Genomic DNA, 21,023 nt, shown 5'->3' with positions numbered 1-21,023 from the left:
TTCTACCTTAGTTTATTTCCCTTTCTGTGTTCTTCACTCTAACTTTATTTCTAAATAGAGCGTTATGATTTTTAACCTCTTCATTTGTATCTTTTAATTTAAAATACATATTTTACTAATTATAACTTATTTTTTCTTCTCTCTTTCACAGATACAAAGTGTAGTTAAAAAAATTAATTAAAGTTATATTTATTATATGGTAAGTATGACTAAAAAAATGTAGTTTGTCATCACCCTTTGCTTTAAGCTCACTAACATTTTCTCAATCTACCACACTCCTGTGTCTTTACTCTGCTTCCCTCACTTATTCTTATTCTACATGTTTACTCCCCTTTCCCTATTTCCCCTCTCATATTCAACTTCTTTCAATCCCTATTCTTTACTTCACTTACCCTCTGTTCCCTTCTTTTGCTTCTTCACTCATTCTCTTTTTCTTAATTATTTACCTTACTCCTACACATACACCTCATCCCCCTCCCAACACATACACACACCTGTAACATACACCCCACACACACACCACACACACACCCCATACACACAAAAGATCCTCCCACACACACACCTCAAACACACACACACATTCCATACACACACATACATCGAACACATATACACCCACACTCATACACTTCTCACACATATTTCACACACCCTCACCTCCACCCACACCGAAACACTCCACACAACCACACCCACAGACACACCTTACACACCCACACCCCGACCTACACCCACTGACTCCCTATAAGTCACACACACTGCATTACTTATCTTTTTTTGCTGTTTTACTCAAGCCCATAACTAACTATAACGTGGGAATTTCAATGGTTTTATGCGAGTAAAATTTTCCAGCTAACTATAACTGGTGTAAAACCTATGTTTTTTTCAGTGAATTTAATAGGTTTTTTAAATGCTAATTCCTAACTATAACTGGTGTGAAACCTATGGTTTTTTCAGTGAATATATATATATATATATATATATATATATATATGTATTACCTACTGGCGGTCGCCAGTAGGTATATATAGTTAGGATTTTTTCTCTATGGGATTTTTGAAAATTCTATGTCTAATAACTTTGGCGTTTGTGGACGGAATTGGCTAAAATTTTCAGGAAAATGGCACATTTTGTTTCTGAGCAGCCCTTGAAAATTTGGGGGGGGTTCGTCAAGGGGGGGCCGAGAAAAAAGGGGGGTCCCAAAACGTGTTTTTAACATTGAGTTTTCCATAGGGCGGTTGGCCTCACTTTTAGCCCGAACGGCTGAATGGATTTGCACGAAACTTGGCAAAATTGTAGGGACTGGTAGCCCGATGTGCCTTTGCTAGGTCTCAATATATGTGCTCCAGTGGATTTTGAGAAATTAACGTTCAAAAAAAGATATATATCTGTAACAGCGGACCGGGCAGCGCTCCGGTTCGCGGACTTTACGCGTAACGGAACTTCGCGTAGCGAAGCTGATTGGCTCTCCGGCGTCTGTGAACATTCCAAACAGTCCGTAGCGGCCGCCATCTTGTCTCTCGGTAGGATCGAGAGACAAGAGGAGGCCAAAGCGAAGGGGCAAATGACCATAAGGGGGCATAGTAGATCCTCGCTGACCCCCTAGGTTTGATGTGGAGGTTTTAAAAGGGTCCCGCGGGGCAAAAAAAATAAATAATAATAATAATCGAACGGCTGAATGGATTTGCACGAAACTTGGTAAAATATTAGGGACTGGTAGCCCGATGTGCCTTTGCTAGGTCTCAATATATGTGCTCCAGTGGATTTTGAGAAATTAACGTTCAAAAAAAGATATATATCTGTAACAGCGCTCCGCTTCGCGTAACGGAGGTTTGCGAAGCTGATTGGTTCTCCGGCGTCTGTAAACATTGCAAACAGTCCGTAGCGGCCGCCATCTTGTCTCTCGGTAGGATCGAGAGACAAGAGGAGGCCAAAGCGAAGGGGTAAATGACCATAAGGGGGCATAGTAGATCCTCCTTGACCTCTTAGGTTTGATGTGGAGGTTTTAAAAGGGCCCCGCGGGGCAAAAAAAAAAAAATAATAATAATCGAACGGCTGAATGGATTTGCACGAAACTTGGCAAAATTGTAGGGACTGGTAGCTCGATGTGCCTTTGCTAGGTCTCAATATATGTGCTTCAGTGGATTTTGAGAAATTAACGTTCAAAAACAAGATATATATCTGTAACAGCGCTCCGCTTCGCGGAGATAAAATTATATCTGTATTACCTAGCTGTTGCTAACTCCAGTTAGCGACGGCTAGTAGGAGATAGCGACCATCTTGGGCCCCACTTTGCATGTGAGTGATATTTATCACTAATGACATGCAAAGTGGGCATGCCAAGATGTTAGCGACTGGAAACAGTCGCTAACATCGCTATCTCCTATTATCAACTTTTGGAAATATTCGAGATAAGCGCGAATATCTCCAAAAGCTAGCACCTGCCCTGAGCAGTTCTTAGCCGTGTTATCCAATGGGAGGTGGATAACATGGCTAAGAGCATTAGCTCGGTAATGCATGAATATCGCTGAGTTTTCAGCGATATTAATGCATTGCGGTCGTTTATTATCGTATTTGCGATAAACCTTGATAATAGCAAGGTTTATCTGCGATAATTTCTGACGATGCTTAGCGGTAAAAAAATCGTTGCTAAGCATCGTTAGGGATAAATATCGCTTAACTTTGGTAATATGCCCCAACGTCTGTTAACGTTCGATTCGAAGGAAATCAGGAAGTGTTGAAAAACATTGTCTGCGCCATCTTGTCTTTTTTCAAATGCCACACTTTTGTCGTGCACGGCAGCCATTTTAGATGCCTTGACCAGACCCACTCTGTGCACGCTGTCGATCCTTAGCATGGCTCCCCACCCTCGCAAGCATCTCCCCCAGGCAGTGGTCACCCCCGCTCTCTGTCATATGCATGGGTAATAAACCTCCCCCCATCTGCGCTGCTCTTCCCTGAGAATCACACCCTGTGCCCGCCCGACACCTCCCTTTCGCCCTATTCACTACCGCACCCTCTGACACTCCTTTTCCTCTGTGTCCGATTGTCCAGGCTGGTCCTAGGGTATCAGCTAGCCCTGCAGATGTAGTTTATGGCCCCAGCTGTAAAGAATCACCCCTCTTCAAAGGAGTTATAGTAGATCAAGGCCCACACTCGATGAGATCCGTCACAGCAGACGCGTTCCTATTATCTGAAAACCATCCTGTATTGTGATTGGGGAGGGGACCGAGCCTGAAGCGGAAGATTCCAGGGATGACTCTTTGTACATCAAAGTTTTTACAATTATGTGTCACATTAAAAATATATAGCACTCCGACAAAGTAGTAAGATTATAAAACTTTAATAACTTATAAATATATACAAGAAAACAAAAATAGTAATAACATATAAACATTTTTAGGGAAAAACAACGAAGTAGCGGTCGGCTGTGCGAATAGTCCCAACGCAGCACAACGTCCAGATTTCCGGCGTGGGGCGTCGCGGGGGGTGGGTCATCAGTAGCAAACTGTTGTGCGAATAGTTCCAAGGCAGCAGAACGATGGCACCAAGGTGATGTCCAGTAAGTTGCCGCACTGGTTTTGGTATCCTACAATGCTGCTCCGAATAACGGCGTGGGGCGCCCCGGGGGAGGCGGCGTGAACGGGCCTCTCCAGGTGGAGTGTCATCTGTTGTAGTGGGGCGCCCCTTTACCGTTTCAGTTGCCATTCCGTCCGTTTTTGGTCCACTGTGTCAAAAGCCGCAATTCAGCTGAGTTGCGCCCACTCTTGCGGTGCAGCGATAGGCGGCTGTCACAGGACTCTCAAAATGGCGGCAGGCTCTTTCCTTTTTGGGCCTGGTCCACTGAAATGGCCCTGGGACACCTTGGAAATCGGACGCTTGTCTGCTAGGTCTTGGACCCCATTCTCGAAAGCGTCCCCTCCGCCTTGAGGATTCATCAAAAGTTTTGGGGGCCCCCGACTCCTGTAGGCTTCTGGTGGGGAGCGGTTGCCATGATTGCTCGCGGAATGACCACGACGGAGCTACGAGATGGTGGTGCTCTCATGCTGACGCCAGCTTCAGTCTGAAACATCCAGAAACAAGGTGGGGCTTTCATCGTTTGGGAAAAAAAAAAAGTTTTCATCCGATGAAAAGTGTTGTTTTTAGGTCATATGATCAAGCCTTCCATCATTAGGAAACCAAAAGTAAAATGAACCAATGAAAAGTTTTATAAACAAGTCACATGACCTGTTATGCGGCATAGGGTATAAAATGCGGAGAAAATACGTTGGCACGTGAGGCGGCGTCAGTAGCGGACCGATGTGCGAATAGGCCGAAGGCAATACAACGCGCCAAGATCCGGATGGCACGAGGTGGTGTCCAGCAAGTTGCAGCACTGGTGTGGCCATCCTACAATGCTGAAAGTCGGCGTGGGGCGCCCCGTTGGCCTGTGAGTTTGCGTCAGTAGCGGACCGATGTGCGAATAGGCCGAAGGCAGCACAACGCGCCAAGATCCGGATGGCACCGAGGTGGTGTCTAGTAAGTTGCCGCACTGGTGTGGCCATCCTACAATGTTGAAAGTCGGCGTGGGGCGCCCCGTTGGCCTGTGAGATGGCGGCAGTAGCGGACCGATGTGCGAATGGGGCCAAAGGCAGCGCAACAATATTTTCGGAATAGAAGACACCACAAGGCGCTGAGATGCCAAGATCCGGATGGCACCGAGGTGGTGTCTAGCAAGTTGTGGCACTGGTGTGGCCATCCTACAATGGTAAAAGTCGGCGTGGGGCGCCCTGTTGGCCTGTGAGATGGTGTCAGTAGTGGACTGATGTGCGAATGGGGCCAAAGGCAGCACAACAATATTTTCTGACTGACACCACAAGGCGCTGAGATGCCAAGATCCGGATGGCACCGAGGTGATGTCTAAGTTGCGGACCGATGTGCGAATGGGGCCAAAGGCAGCGCAACAATATTTTCTGTATGGAAGATACCACTAGGCGTTGAGATGCCAAGATCCGGATGGCACCGAGGTGATGTCTAGCAAGTTGCTGTACTGGTGTGGTCATCCTACAATGCTGAAACTCGGCGTGGGGCGCCCTATTAGCCTGTGAGATGGCGTCAGTAGCGGACCGATGTGTGAATGGGACAAAGGTAGCGCAAGAATATTTTCTGAATAGAAGACACCACAAGGCGCTGAGATGCCAAGATCCGGATGGCACCGAGGTGGTGTCTAGTAAGGTGCACTGGTGTGGTCATCCTACAATGCTGAAACTCGGCGTGGGGCGCCCCATTAGTCTGTGAGATGGCGTCAGTAGCGGACCGATGTGCGAATAGGCCGAAGGCAGCACAACGCGCCAAGATCCGGATGTCACCGTGGTGGTTTCATAGTTGAGAGGCACTTCATCTGCAGTGGGGCGCCGAGATCCGATGGCACCGAGGTGATGTCTAGCAAGTTGCTGTACTGGTGTGGTCATCCTACAATGCTGAAACTCGGCGTGGGGCGCCCCATTAGCCTGTGAGATGGCGTCAGTAGCGGACCGATGTGCGAATAGGCCGAAGGCAGCACAACGCGCCAAGATCCGGATGTCACTGTGGTGGTTTCATAGTTGAGAGGCACTTCATCTGCAGTGGGGTGCCGAGATCCGGATGGCACCGAGGTGATGTCTAGCAAGTTGCTGTACTGGTGTGGTCATCCTACAATGCTGAAAGTCGGCGTGGGGCGCCCCATTAGCCTGTGAGATGGCGTCAGTAGCGGACCGATGTGCGAATGGGGCCAAAGGCAGCGCAACAATATTTTCTGAAGAGAAGACACCAAAAGGCGCTGAGATTCCAAGATCCGGATGGCATCGAGGTGGTGTCTAGCAAGCTATGCAGTTGAGTTGTGTGCGCACTTGCGGAGAATAGGTCGAAGGCAGCATAACAATGTTTTCTGAATAGAAGACACCACAAGGCGTTGAGATTCGGTTACCACCGAGGTGATGTCTAGCAAGTTGCCGCACTGGTGTGGCCATCCTACAATACTGCTCCGAATAACGGCGTGGGGTGCCCGAAGGGGGGGGGGGGAAGGCGGCGTGAACGGGCCTTCCTAGGTGGAGGCTCGTCTGCTGTAGTGGGGCGCCCCTTTACCGTTTCAGTTGCCATTCAGCTGAGTTTCGGCTGCTCTTGATGCTACAGCGACAGGCGGCTGCAACAGGACTCTCAAAATGGCGGCCTGTTCTTTGGATTCGGGCCTGGTCCACTAAAATGGCCCTGGGACACCTTAGAACTCGGACGCTCGATTTTTTTTTCCTTTCCTGTACATGCAAAAAAAGGTAAATGCCCGGTACGTTACACGCTTCATCTGCCACGATGAACTCTCCAGAGGAACCGAAAAAAAATATAGTTATGGTAACTATACCACGCATCGTCATATGGAGAGGTGGCACCAATTAATTATAGTGCTGCATAAAAGAGAGATTTGGAGGAGAACCCCTGACCTGCTAGTACATTCATCAAAGAAGTGGCACTGACAGCATCAGAGGCAAGGGAAACGGTCCCAAATATTTAGAAGAACTTTGGAAAGATTAAAATGACATGTTTAGATTGTGGCAAATTAATTTCATGTGGACAGATGAGTGTTACTCTAATAAATACAGCATATGAACATCATCATAGTCGATGGTTGGTAGAGACATTTTGACTATATCCTGGACCTGCCCGTCCTCGCCCAAAATGGCGCCGGAATAAATGGGACTCGTAACTCCTTGTTGTGTACTGGTTGCAGAACCTTGAAATCACGAGATACGTATGCAGTTTTGAAGCACATGGCGGGCGGGGACGAGAATTGATTGAATATTTCGACATCCCTATTGATATTAAGTTCTGATGTGTTATTGATTACTGTACTATTGAAAGTTCGAATTAACGTCACCCATGGTACTTGCCCGCAAATGTATATCTAGATAACCTTAGTTCTTGCAACCTAATGGCCCGCCCGTTACGTTCCTCTACAGTGTAAATGTCTACTCATCATATACGATTACAGTTTGCTCCGTGGCAGGCCCACGTGGTTATAGGCTCGTATTTGTATAATGAAATTTTCACAATAAAGGTTTTTAAAAGAAAACATGGTAGTAGTATATACATTGGTAAAGTTTTTAATAATAGTCACTGTTTTAGAATCATTAAAAGGCAAGTGAAATAAAGCAGACCAATTACATGAAGGGTAAAAGGTATAATACGAAGGAACGCAGTAAAGATAAATGGTCAAGGGCTGTTGTGTTTTCTATTCCTGCAACATAAAGTGATCGATAAGAATCTCATATTCAGGCGTATCGGCGACTAAGACAGCAGGTCGACCCTCTTTTGCTCAACGGCTCCGTCATGGGACGAAGAAACGCTCTTTTTTTTCGAAAAAAGAATATATTTTACTTGCAGGACAGTTGTAAATTTTCCGGGAAAGTACATTAGCCTGGAACATTATAACATATATTTAAGAAAAAAATAATGTTCGGAAGTAATAAAAAGCGTAATTTTTAGGTCATATGACCAAGCCTTTCATCATTAGAATAAGAAAAGTAAAATGAACCAATGAAAAGTTTTATTAACAAGTCACATGACTTGTTATGCTTACGTTACGCGCTGCGCGCCCCGGATGACTTCCGGATGCGCTAACGCGGCGCGTCATATGACGCATTACGCGACAACGCAGGTCCAGAATATAGTCAAAATGTCTCCACCAACCAGCGGTCGGAACACAACCCCTTTCAGCAGGCTAAATAGTTCTGTTAAATGACAACAGAAGGGACAGGCAACAAGAACCATCAGTCAAAGAGGGGAGGGCTAGTTCTTCTCTACCGGGTTACATTGGGGCGCTACCGGAACTGATCGAATTGGTAGTCTACAGTGTTTCTGGATGTTTCAGACTGAAGCTGGGGTTAGCATGAGAGCAGTACCATTTCGTAGCTCCGTCGTGGCCATTCCGCAACCAATCATGGCAGCCGCTCTTTATCGTTATTTTGGGCGGGGTGGGTGGCGGAGCCGAGCTGTTTTGCAGCCATCATTGTGTGGAGTTCAGTTCATTTCACTAGTTTTGTATTTGTCATGAGGGGTTGTTCCTAATGTTTCTATTTTAGCGAGGTCAAAAAGAGATCCCGTTAGTGGCCTACTGATTTTGCTCGATTCCTTTTCTTTTTTTTTTTTACACGATTTTTCGTTATCTGCAAAGACTAAACAGAGTATTGCGACTCTGTGTTTGTTTGTAAATAGAGAATGAACCAAAGAGAACCAATTCTAAAACAGTAAATACTTGGATAACAATCAATCAAATGGAGAGAGAAGCAGGCACGACGTATTACAACGGGGGCAAAGGCCTGCGTTAACTACCCTTCACTATGTGCAAAGAGAGAGTACTCCTAATAGAAATGAGGGGGGGGGCACCATTCAAAGCAGATCAGTGTGCATAAACACGAAAATGTTTTCACTTACCACGTACTTGACATTCGACAGCTTATGATATTTGCTATTAAAAAACCATTGAAATTCACTGAAAAAACCATAGGTTATAGATCATATATAGTTAGGAATTAGCATTTACAAAACCTTGAAAATTCACTGAAAAAACCATAGGTTATAGACCATATATAGTTAGGAATTAGCATTTAAAAAACCTTATTTTACTCACACAAAACCATTGAAATTCCATATATAGTTAGTTGCACTAACTATATATCGCGCACCCGCAATCCACTGCTGATGATGTCACATATTACATCATTCATGACATGGTCAGTGACATCACTGATGACATCACTGATGACATCTCAAATGACATCACTGATGACATCACTGATGACATCTGAAATGACATCACTGATAACATCTCAAATGACATCACTGATGACATCTCAAATGACATCACTGATGACATCACTGATGACATCTCATTTGACATCAATGACCACATCACTGATGATATCATTCATGTGACAATACAATGCATCTCCTCACACTTTAATATAACCTCTGTTACACCCAGTGTTAAATACAGAGTATAATTTTTGAAACCATTGACACACCAATACTAGTTAGTACATACGCACTCAGTGATTCCTATGTTTACACACACATTCACTCATTTACCCATACAATCATTCATACATACAATCACTCATCTTTACAACACTATCATATGCACTCATACACCTATACAGACTCTCACACTCTGTCACTCATCCAGGAGTTACTCACACACCTAGTCAGTCCTGTAAATAATCAATCACACTTCCATTTTCTAATCTATACAGTTAAACATAGAGCACCTTACATTTTGAAACATATACTAACACATACTTACTCTCTTATACAATCATTGATACAAGTACACATTGATCTGCACAGAGTCACACACCTCCCAGCCAGCCACACACACACTCAGTCTCCCATACAAATACTTGGGCAATCAATCAATAACCAATATAGTTACTCATATAGCTACTGACCAACACATGCAGCAGTTTACAGAACAACAGACATAATGATGCACAAATTAAGACAGTTTAGTCACTAACCCATGCACTCAGTGAGACACATTTAATCACTCACTCATACAGTCAGTCACGCACCTACTAAATCCTTCATCCAGACACTTCTACATCTACTCATTCTTCAATATGTAAAACATATTTAAACTTTACAGAAACACACAGTCACTGGATGATGTCATCAGTGATGTCATTTGAGATGTCATCAGTGATGTCATCAGTGATGTCACTGACCATGTCATGAATGATGTAATATGTGACATCATCAGCAGTGGATTGCGGGTGTGCGATATATAGTTAGTGCAACTAACTATATATGGAATTTCAATGGTTTTGTGTGAGTAAAATAAGGTTTTTAAATGCTAATTCCTAACTATATATGGTCTATAACCTATGGTTTTTTCAGTGAATATATATATATATATATATATATATATATATATATATATATATATATATATATATATATATCTATATATATATATATATATATATATATATATATATATATATATATATATATATCATAGTTAGCGGAGGAATCTCAGTATTAGACAAACAAACTTCATATCCCACCTATTGCATAATCATCTGACTAATTTCTACCGAATGGGACTGATCATAGACAGATACGTCCGTATTCCAAATGAAGTGGAATAAACAGGAGTATATAACAAATCCTGGCTGAGATATTGGAAGCCTTTATGACAGAAAACTAAACACAAACATAAACACAGTAGCGCATAGTTAGCTAAAGAATCCACAAACTATACAGCTGATTTAATTAGGGCAAACAAGTTGCATACTACCTAATTGTACATGTACCCGAAGTGAGGAACCCAGAACTGCAGGATCAAAATTAAGTGAACGGAAGCGTAAATATCAGCATTCCCCCAATTGTTAGGGAAGAAGATTTCACAATTAGGTCCTGAGGAATAAACGAACTGAAGGTCCTGGAAAATAGATAATATGAATATAACACCACAAGGGTGTCTCCAAAGATAGATATTACTGTGAGCCTAATTCTTAATATGTACTATTCAGTGTCAATATATCAATTTAGTGTCAATGAATGGGACAGCCATATGTCAATAAGCATTTCAAGTGGAATAAAACCAATGTTAATAGAGGCAAGGATTACATTTATATATAAAGTCATTTTTATACATAAACAGGCAGGTATGCCTTTCTTTCTTAGTGTACTGTGTAAATATAAAGTAAATATAAAGAATCGTGTCCCAAGTCAAGTTGTAGGGGAACGCGATAAAAACTATCTGCTAGGGTTAGGATGTTGATTAATAGCTCTCCTTACAAGCCTGATGTATATAGAAGAAATTATTGCTAAGTAGTTAGTTACGTACAGCTATCTCTACATAAACATTACTTGATGTTGATATTAAAAGGGCAGCTGAAAAGGCACTCTCCAGGCATACATTTTATTATTAACAGGACCTGTCACACGAGAGTTGTTACCTACGCTGTCAAGCAGCAGTACTCCGCTTATCCTTAGGCGTAGTTGAAATATATATACTGTTTTAGATATTCAGTTAGTAAAGTGACCTACGACACCTGCATTAGATGAGGATTGAGCCAAGAGATGAGTCCACCGAAACGGGAAGTAGAAACCATCCTATGGAGGAATCGGAATAAAGTTCCGTCCTAACCGCAGGCCCATAGAAATTGAAGATGGCAATTATAACGTCAGGAGCCATATTGGAATGGAGTCTAAAAGCTGTAAGCTAAACAACCCTTAAATATATTGGGAAAATAGAGACATCCACATATATGTAGATCCCAAAAATTACGAAGAGAGACTATGGCAATCTATATAGTACATATACCGGATAGAACGGGACACATTTTCTAAAATTAAACAACCTAGTAGGATAAGTATAAACCAATAGAGGTCAGGTTCAACCAGAAACCACTATGCTAAAGACAGTAAAAAAAAAAATCTTTACATGGTCATCAACTGGCACAGATATAAGAGAACTAAATTAAAGGGACGGTCATATTCTCTCTGGGAACCTAAAGAAAGGAATAGGTTAATTGTAAAGCCTGATTTAAAGTGGAATCATCCAATAAAAACAGAAGAAATAGAGGCAAAAAAGATGAATAAATGAATAACGCTAAGAATTTGTTTTGGAATAACCTTACAGGGTCAGATGGGTCTATCAGAAAAAGTCCAATAGGGTAAACATACGAGTAATAGCTGCATAAGTAAAAAATAGAATATATAGAAAAAGAGATCCATAAAAGTTCAAAAAGGGTTAATGCCACCATCAACGATCCACTAGGCTGAAGGACTAATAACAATGGCAACGGCTGTAATCCTAGTGAAGAGCATTCCTCTTAGGCGTGGTGCTAGCCTCTCTGGGAAAATGATAGAAGGGAAAAATCTAGGAATAAAGAAAATTTGAAGATGAGGATGAAAAAAGAGAAAAAAAATAGAACTGATATACAGGAGGACAGGGAAACTTCTGTCTAGAAGACAAGGTACAATTCAGATTATAGCATTTTCGCATGGTAAAGATTCATTTCAGACCATGGTCGAAGGTTCCAAGGGAATACATCCAATATACTTCATGTCTTCTTCCTTTGTGTGTCTGAGTCAGTGTTTCCTGTGGTCTTAATCTGCTCCAAAATGATCCAACTAAGGTCGCTCTCACCATGGTTTTTGATGGTCCAATGTTCCGCCGGGGAGCTCCCTTTTTTTTGTTGTTACATATGACCGACTCATGTTCACTAAATCGAATGCTGAATCCAGGGCCGGTTTCACCAACATAGCCTAAAGAGCAATAGAATTGAATCAATGACACAACGTTAGATGTCCTGCAGTTTGTCATTACCAGGAGTTTAATTTTTTGTTAAGGTAGCTGTCGCCATAGTATTGGCACAAGCAGTACAGGTACCACATTTGTGGTTACCAAAGGCCGGTTTTGAACCTGTGATCAATTTCTGAACAAGATTGGTTTCCACTTTGCAGGCTGCTTTAACTAGAGAATTTTTCTGAATCCTATTGCGTCTATACGCATAGATTGGTTTTGGAAGTTTTTTTGTAGTATGGTTGCTAGTGTTTAAGATGTGCCATTGTGATCCTATTATCTGTCTGATTTGTTGTTCAAGTTGGAATGTCGAGTGACACAGACAAGTTTTTCTTCTTTTGTTTTTGGTCGTCCAGCAATAAGGTTTCTGTGTTGTAACAAGTTGCTCTCTTGTAAGAATCCCTAATGAGAAGTCTAGGGTATCCTCTTGTCCGAAAAGTATTTGTAAGATGTTCAGCATTAGTATCATAGTCTTGGATACTATTACAGTCTCTGCGCAACTGCAGATACTGACTGAAGGCAATGACCTGTCTTTGACATCTCGGGTAGTAACTGTCGAAGTGGAGCAGTAGGTTTAGTACAGAGGGAAACTTGGACCAAATTGTTATGGTGGAATATCCAGATGTCAAGGAATTTGACCTTGATTTTACTTGTCTTGGGGATGAATTTCATTCGGGGTCACAGAAGTAAATCCACATAAGGAACACTTGTAATAACGATAGCCAACCTCCACCTGTGTATGAATAGTGTTGCCAACTGGGTGCCAACTGGGTGCAAAATAACCGCCTTAAACTCAACACAGACAAAACATAAGTACTTATCTTCGGGAACAACACCTCCCCATGGAACAACCCCCGGTAGCTGGCTGAATTAGGTCCCTCAATGTGTTGAGGCAAATGCACAGCTTTGTTTTTCATCACTAGAAAAGATTTGGATACCTTGAATAAACTGGCCTCAAAAACGGATATCATGTGCATCAAAGCTGATAAGGGTGGAGCAATAGTTATAATGAATACTAAGATGTATGAAGAAAAGGTCATGGAACACATAATGGACACAGATACCTACATGAAATTGGACTGCAACCCGACTGTGGAATACATGAAACTTCTTAAAATGATTGTAGAGAAGGCTTATGAGATGGGAACCATAAATGAAAGAACCAAAAAGTTCTTAATCAAATCTAATCCCAAAAGTCCAGTACTACACATGATACCAAAAATTCATAAGAACTTGAGGAACCCACCCCTACGCCCAATTGTCTCAACCTGTGGCAGTTTGCATGAACCAGTTGGCCAACTATTGGACAAATATTTGCAAACATCAGTCAAGAGCATGAGAACCTATGTAAAGGACACAACCGATGTTTTACTTAAACTCAAGGAAATAACGATAGATCCAGAAGAGAGTTTAATTTTGTGTACTGTGGATGTACGTTCCCTGTACACGTCTATACCTCATTCAGCAGGCATAGAAGCCGTGTTTTTAATTTAATCATTGGTTACATTGAACTATCATTATAGTTTTTTCAATCCTTCCTTGAATTCGCAGCAAAACTGAGAAATCATCTTGTGTAGCTCCGTGCATTAGAAACACATAAATGGTTCATCTTTTGATAACAGGGGTTCGAAACCCACCCTGGACCTTTTTCCATTTTCATTTCTCATTTTTATTTTTCTCTTAAATTCAGTCTATGTGAAACTTAAGGTAATTTTGGTCAGAATAACATTGGTTATGCATCTACGTTTTTTGAATGCAGTTTTGTTGGAATTAGATCGCATCTTTAGAATCACAACTTATAGTGAAGTAGTCTGTTGTCTATCTCTATGAGATCATGTGACCGGAATAGCTCGACTTTTAAACAACAATCAGTGTTTTAGACGTCATCGGCGTTTTGTGGAAACAGGAGTCGTGTATGGAAGACATCGAGTAGATTGGAAGTTTTAACGGACAAGGTCAGTTGAATACGGCTACAATCGCAAGAGTAGTAGACATTTAGATCAGGAGTACGGAAGTTTGGTGAAAGGTGTTTTACGCTTTTGGTTTCTTTTCTCCAGTTTAATCATATCGAGACTGACGAGAATGTGATAGAAGTTGACATGTGAGTGAAACGTGAAGTATCACGTGTTTTTTTCAAATTCACAGGTTTTTCGAGGTTTAATAGGTGTTGGAGGATAACACACTGGGTTCACACAAAATCTACCCCTTTTTAGGAGCACATATGAAAATGTTAGAAAACAACATCGTTTGATGACAAAGCTGCGCTATGTACTTTATTGTTTACTGATTATTTCATTTTTCATGGTTATTTTAGTGTTGTTCCCTGATGAAGGGCTATGATAATTGCCCGAAATGCATTGGATCAAGTATAACAACGTCACATGTTAGACATATGAAAAACAAGAAATAATGATGATGAGAAGAAAAATATGAAATTGTAAACACAAAATAAAAGTGATAAAAACTTTGCAACATCAAAATTTGTGTTGAAACCCTCATTTTCCATTGAGGGAAATAGCGAGTGCCCATAGGGATGGGTCTAGTGATTCACTAGAAACACAAGTTCTTGAATTAGGTCCCTCACAGACTCCTACAGACCATGCCTTGAACCACAACATAAACCTGGACATCAAACTCACCATAAAAACACAAATCAATGCTGTTTCCTCAGCCTGCTTCCTCACTCTTCGCATGCTCCGAATGATCTTCAAATGGCTCGCAGTCAGCACTAGACACACCATCACTTAAGCACTCATCACTAGTCACCTGGACTACGGCAACAAACACTACTCCTGAAGAGACAACAGACTATACAGAACTCAGTTGCAAGACTCCTCCTCGACCTCCCCAGATGGACCCACATCCCCCCACACCTCAAGAAACCACACTTGGTCATGCCGGGGGGAAATTGCGAGTCTCCTATACTCGCGAAATAATCGTAGGGATTTACCCTCGCATACAGCGTTGGTGCTTCAGTGTTGAAGGGAGGCAAACAAATTCCTGGGGTGGGCGGGCACCATAACGGGTAGGACCCCGCTATGGGTTGGGACCAATTGATGGAGGTGAAAAGACCAACCGGCTTCAAGGGCTGGAAGCTGATTGGGATTGAATACCTTGGCGATGTCTGGAAGGGGGGTGCCCCTAGATCCTTCGACTATCTCAAAAAAGAATTCTAAATGCACGATTCCAAACACTACCATTACCTGCGCCTCACACATGCCCTACACACCCATATACACACAGACACTTCCGTCCCGGAGTACTCGCCCATGGAGGACAGGCTCCTGCTTGACCCCATTCTAGAGAAGCCCACGTCCACTATTTATCGCAAACTCATAAATAACATGACTGACCCCCTGGTGTCCCTACGAGTGAGATGGGAGGAAGATGTCGGCTGCCTGAAGGATGACGACTGACAGGATGCCCTACAGAGCCCCCTCGAAATCGCGAAACGTATTAGGTTCCGTCTTGTCCAATTTAAAATCCTGCACCGTGTGTACTACCCGTGAACTCACCTGTTTTCATGGGGCAGGAGCCTGTCTCCCTTGTGTGCACGGGGCTGTCAGGGGGAGGGAACCTTCTTCTATATTCTCTGGGATTGTCCGAATGTGGTTCCCTTCTGGACCAAGGTGGCCCGTACTATGGCGACAGTAGTGGGGTCGCTGGTCCTGGTGGAACCCAGGTGGCTTCTGTTAATGATTAAAGGGCCGACTGACTGGTCACGGTATGATGAGATTTGGTTGGCCTTGGCGGCATGGGTAGCTAAAAGAAATGTTGCCAGGTGTTGGGGGGCGCCGGAGGCCCCACAATGGGACCAGTGGCAACGAGATTTGGATTGGTGCCAGAGGGCATGGAGGAGGATCTGGGGTCCCTGGCCGAAGTACCGAGCCCTGGGGGAAGGGGTGGATTAAGAGTAACGCTGGCTACTGCTTCACAAAACTGTTCTGCATGCCCTCGATTGTACAATGAACTGCTATCACTTTACATGCCAATTTGCACACTGCTCTGTATTTTCTGTCTCATCGAACAAAGTTAATAAAAAGATTTATAAAAAAAAAAAAAGAAACCCCACTGGTTCCCTGTCCACAAGAGATGTCAATTCAAGATGCTGACCCATGCCTACAAAGCCCTTCACAATAGAGGACCAGAATACATCAACCACCGCCTGAGCTTTCACCAACCCTCCAGACATCTGCTGGCTGCTTCTCTATCCCACGCTCACAGCTAAAGCAACAGTGGAAGATGCTCCTTCTACTACCTGTTATGTTATGTTATGTTAAGGGATGTTTATATAGCGCCTATCACCACCGGTCTCTAAGCGCTTAACAGAAGAACATAACACACAGGTGCCCATAAACCCTCAGCTGTTCTACCGCCTAGACTGTCATAAAGGCCTTTCTGAAAAGATGGGTTTTTAATTTCTTTCTGAAGGATAAGAGCTGTGATTCCTCCTTCAAGGTGGGCGGGAGCTCATTTCACAGTTGTGGGAGAAGCACAGACAGGGCCCTGCCTCCTTTGGTTTTTAATTTGAACCGAGGTTGAAACAGATTGGAAATTGTTCCAGAGTGCAAGGGTCTCCCAGGAATGTACTTCTTCAAACGTTCTTTAATGTACTCTGGGGCTTTCCCAAAAGGTGCCTTATGGGCCACACAGAGACATTTTAACTGGACTCGGAATTTCACTGGAAGCCAGTGCAGCTTCTGAAGCAGGGGGGTTGCGTGCGAATTTCTGGGCAAAGAATGGATCAGCCTGGCTGCATCATTCTGTATTACCTGCAGCTTCCTCAGCAGCTTCTGTGGCAGGCCAAGATACAAAGCGTTGCCATAGTCGATTCTTGAGATGACTGTGGCAGATACGATCGATTGCAGGGTGGAGGCAGATAGGATATGGACTAATTTTCGTAGTTGCCTCTGCAAACCAATGCAAGATCCGACGACAGCAGAGACTTGGGGGGCCATTGAGAGATCCGCGTCGATCCTTAGCCCTAAGCTTTTACTACAGAACCAGGAGACGGAGTGGTTCCCAATTCTGGAGGCCAGTACAGATCGCTCCAAGGGTCCTCTTTGTTACTGATCACCAACACCTCCGTTTTGTCAGCGTTCACTTTCAACAGGTTGTTAGTCATCCAGTTGACCGTGAAGCTGAGCAGGTTCCTCGCGGATTCCTGGGCCTCTTTGGTGTCATCCAGCCGAACTAATAACTGGGTATCATCTGCGTAATTGAACATTTCGCAATTCATACCCATCAGCTCCTCCACCAGTGGTTGTAAATAAATGTTAAAAAGCAGGGGGGATAAAGCCGACCCCTGGGGCACCCCCCAAGTCACTTCACTGATCTCAGACAGTTGGTCTCCTAGCTGCACTCTCTGGGTTCGACCTGACAGGAAGGATTCTAGCCACTTTAGCACCTGGCCTGAGATCCCCAGTTTCGCGATACGGTCCAGTAGGATGGTGTGGCTGACCGTATCGAAAGCCGCCGATAAGTCTAAGAGAATCAGGGCGCATGGTTGTTTATTATCTGCCCTGACTCTCAGCTCATCGGCGACTGAGGCCATGACTAGTTCTGTGCTGTGTTGGGGCCGGAATCCAGCCTGCCTGGCATGGAGAAGATGGTGTTCTTCCAGATGGCCGGCTAGAGTGCTGAGAACGTGCTTTTCTAAGATCTTGCTTAGGAAAGGTAACTGCGAGATGGGCCTATAGTTTTTTAAGGCTTTCGTATCCGTTCCGGCTTTCTTTAAAAGTGGGGAGACCCTGGCTTCTTTCATCTGAGTAGGCAGATAACCTGTCTTCAGTGAGTTATTCAGTAAACTCAGCACCTGAGGCTGGATGCCTGGGAGGGCCATTTTAAAATTTTTTGGGGGACAAGGATCTATATTTGAGCCTGACGACACCCAGCTGATCCTCTCCCTGACCAACGACCCCGCCGCCGCCAGAACCAACCTCCACGAAGGGATGAAAGACGTAGCCGAGTGGATGATGACCAGCCGCCTGAAACTAAACTCAGACAAGACGGAAGTCCTCATCCTGGGCTCCTCGCCCTCCGCCTGGGATGACTCCTGGTGGCCCCCCGCCCTGGGCACCGCACCCAAACCGACAGACCACGCACGCAACCTGGGCTTCATCCTGGACTCCTCCCTCTCCATGACCAGACAAGTCAACGCCGTCTCCGCGTCCTGTTTCAACATCCTGCGCATGCTACGAAAGATCTTCCGGTGGATCCCCACCGAGACCAGGAAGACGGTCACCCAGGCCCTCGTCACCAGCCGACTAGACTACGGCAACGCCCTCTACGCCGGAACCACCGCCAAGCTCCAGAAGAGACTCCAGCGGATCCAGAACGCCTCAGCCAGACTCATCCTCGACATCCCCCGACGCAGCCACATCTCCGGACTCCTGAGAGACCTGCACTGGCTCCCCGTCAACAAGAGAATGACCTTCCGTCTCCTCACCCACGCACAGAAAGCCCTACACGACCAAGGCCCGAGCTACCTCAACAACCGCCTCAACTTCTACGCTCCCAAACGCCACCTCCGTTCGACCAACCACGCCCTCGCCGCCGTCCCCCGCATCCGAAGAGCGACAACAGGAGGAAGGTCCTTCTCCTACCTGGCCGCCAAGACCTGGAACACCCTCCCTACCGACCTCCGCCTGACCCAAGATCACCTCTCCTTCAGGAAGAAGCTCAAGACCTGGCTGTTCGAGCAGTAGCGGCACCCCACCCCCCCCCCCCAAGCGCCTTGAGACCCTCTGGCTGAGTAGTGCGCTCTATAAATGCCTTGATTGATTGATTGATTGATCTGTCCGACTAGTTCTACTAGGCCCTTGTCATCAATGGGAGGGAAGCTATTCAAGGTCATGGAAGGCGCCTGGGCACTCGGGCTAGGCGACGTGGTTGTGACTGGCCGTGTATTGATGTCAGTAATGATATCCTGTACCTTCCACAGAAAAAACGTTTGAAAGGAATCACAATCTGGTTGATCACATGTAGAAATTTTCCCTTCTCGTTGTGTGAGTTCACTTAGTATCGTAAAGGTCTCACGCTGTATGTTTATTGCTTCCCTAATTCTTCCCTCATAGAAGACCGCCTTTATTTCCAGGATGTCAGCCTTATATTTTGAGAGCAAGGTTTTAAAAATTTCAGCCTCTGTTTGACAGTAGTGGAGTCTCCGCCTTCTCTCTGCCTTACGAAGGGCTTGCTTTTTCTGTTTCAAGGAGGCGTCAAACCATGGCGCTCCTTTCCCTTTAGTTCTAGTGCTCTCCAACTGCTCAGGGACAAGTTTGTCCAGAGCGGCGAGCATCCAGGTCTTTAGCATCCTGGCATCATGGTCCAAATCTGTACCACACATTTTAGGAGGGGTGGAGGAGAGCAAGGTCGAGGTTAAAAGGTCGGCTTCTACCTTGTTCCAAGGTCGAATTTTCCTCGGTGACTTTTTTGGGGCATCCCTCAACGGGTCACCTGGAACCCAGCACTTTATCATACAGTAGTCCGACCAAATGCATGGGCTGACCTCCGTTATTTCTGTGTTAGGCAGGGAGGACCAAAATAGGTCCAGTGTATGGCCTTTCACGTGAGTCGGACCCACCACTAGCTGTTGCAGGTTGAGCACCGTAAGATTGGATTTGAACTCAGTAGCTATAGGGTCTCTGGGTACTTTGTCCCAGTGGTAATTAAAATCGCCTACCACCAAAATAGACTTGTATCTGGTGGCCACGTCTGTCAAAAGTTCAAAAAAGATGTCATTGAAATCCGGTGAATTTTGCGGCGGGCGATAAACTACCAATATTACTATACATGAGGACTTAGACGAGATTTTAATTCCTAACAGCTCCGCACCGGCACAGTTTTGTGCTATAATCTCTTTCACTATGAGGCATTTTTTGAACAGAAAGGTCACCCCCCCCCCCTTTGCAATCATTTGGGCGATTGTGCCAGATTGCATCATAATCTGGGAGTAGGGCAGCCAGAATGTCAGGCGTAGAAGCAGAGCCAAGCCAAGTCTCTGAGAGAGCGAGAATATCGATGTCTCCATCGAGCAATAAAGAAAAGACTTCAAGGTGGTGCTTTTGTAAAGAGCGCGTATTAAGTGTCGCTAATCTAAGACCAGGTGGCTGGCGGCTGGTGGAAGTGGGGGAAGTCCCGGGGCCTGTACCTGGAGTCCGCACCAGGGCATCAGCTTGTAAGGTGGCCAAGGTAACGTCATCGAGACAGATAGAATCGGTCTTTAGAGCCCATAATGCCTCAGGAGAGTAAGTGCGAATTTGACCATTGTTTATGGCCCCTGGGCCCGTCCTGGCCCGGACGGGCACAGACGGGCTTTCCTCTGGCGCTCCTCCGGCGCGATGCTGCGCGCGATCGCTGCGCGCCTGCATACTAGTGGATATTTATGGTGTCTGGCTAAAAGATACTTGCAAAGACTACACAATTTTAAAAAGGAGCTAGCCTCCAGCAAACAGTAAAAAAGCAAGAGCGGTACTCTGATTGCAGCAATGATAATTCGTTCTGAATCTGGTCGGCACACACGCCGACTGACCTCCTAAAATAGCCTTTGCCTAAAGACACTTGCAAAGACTAGCCCGCTAAAAAGCAAGAGCGGTACTCTGATTGCAGCAATGATATTTCGTTCTGAATCTGGTCACCGTGAAGTGCTGGAACAGCCTCCTCTTCCGGACCTCACCCACCCTTCAGAAATTCAGAAAGG

This window comes from Lissotriton helveticus, chromosome 12, assembly GCF_964261635.1.
Source record: "Lissotriton helveticus chromosome 12, aLisHel1.1, whole genome shotgun sequence".
In the NCBI taxonomy this organism is placed as follows: Eukaryota; Metazoa; Chordata; class Amphibia; order Caudata; family Salamandridae; genus Lissotriton; species Lissotriton helveticus.
Note: the sequence above shows the minus strand (reverse complement) of the source record.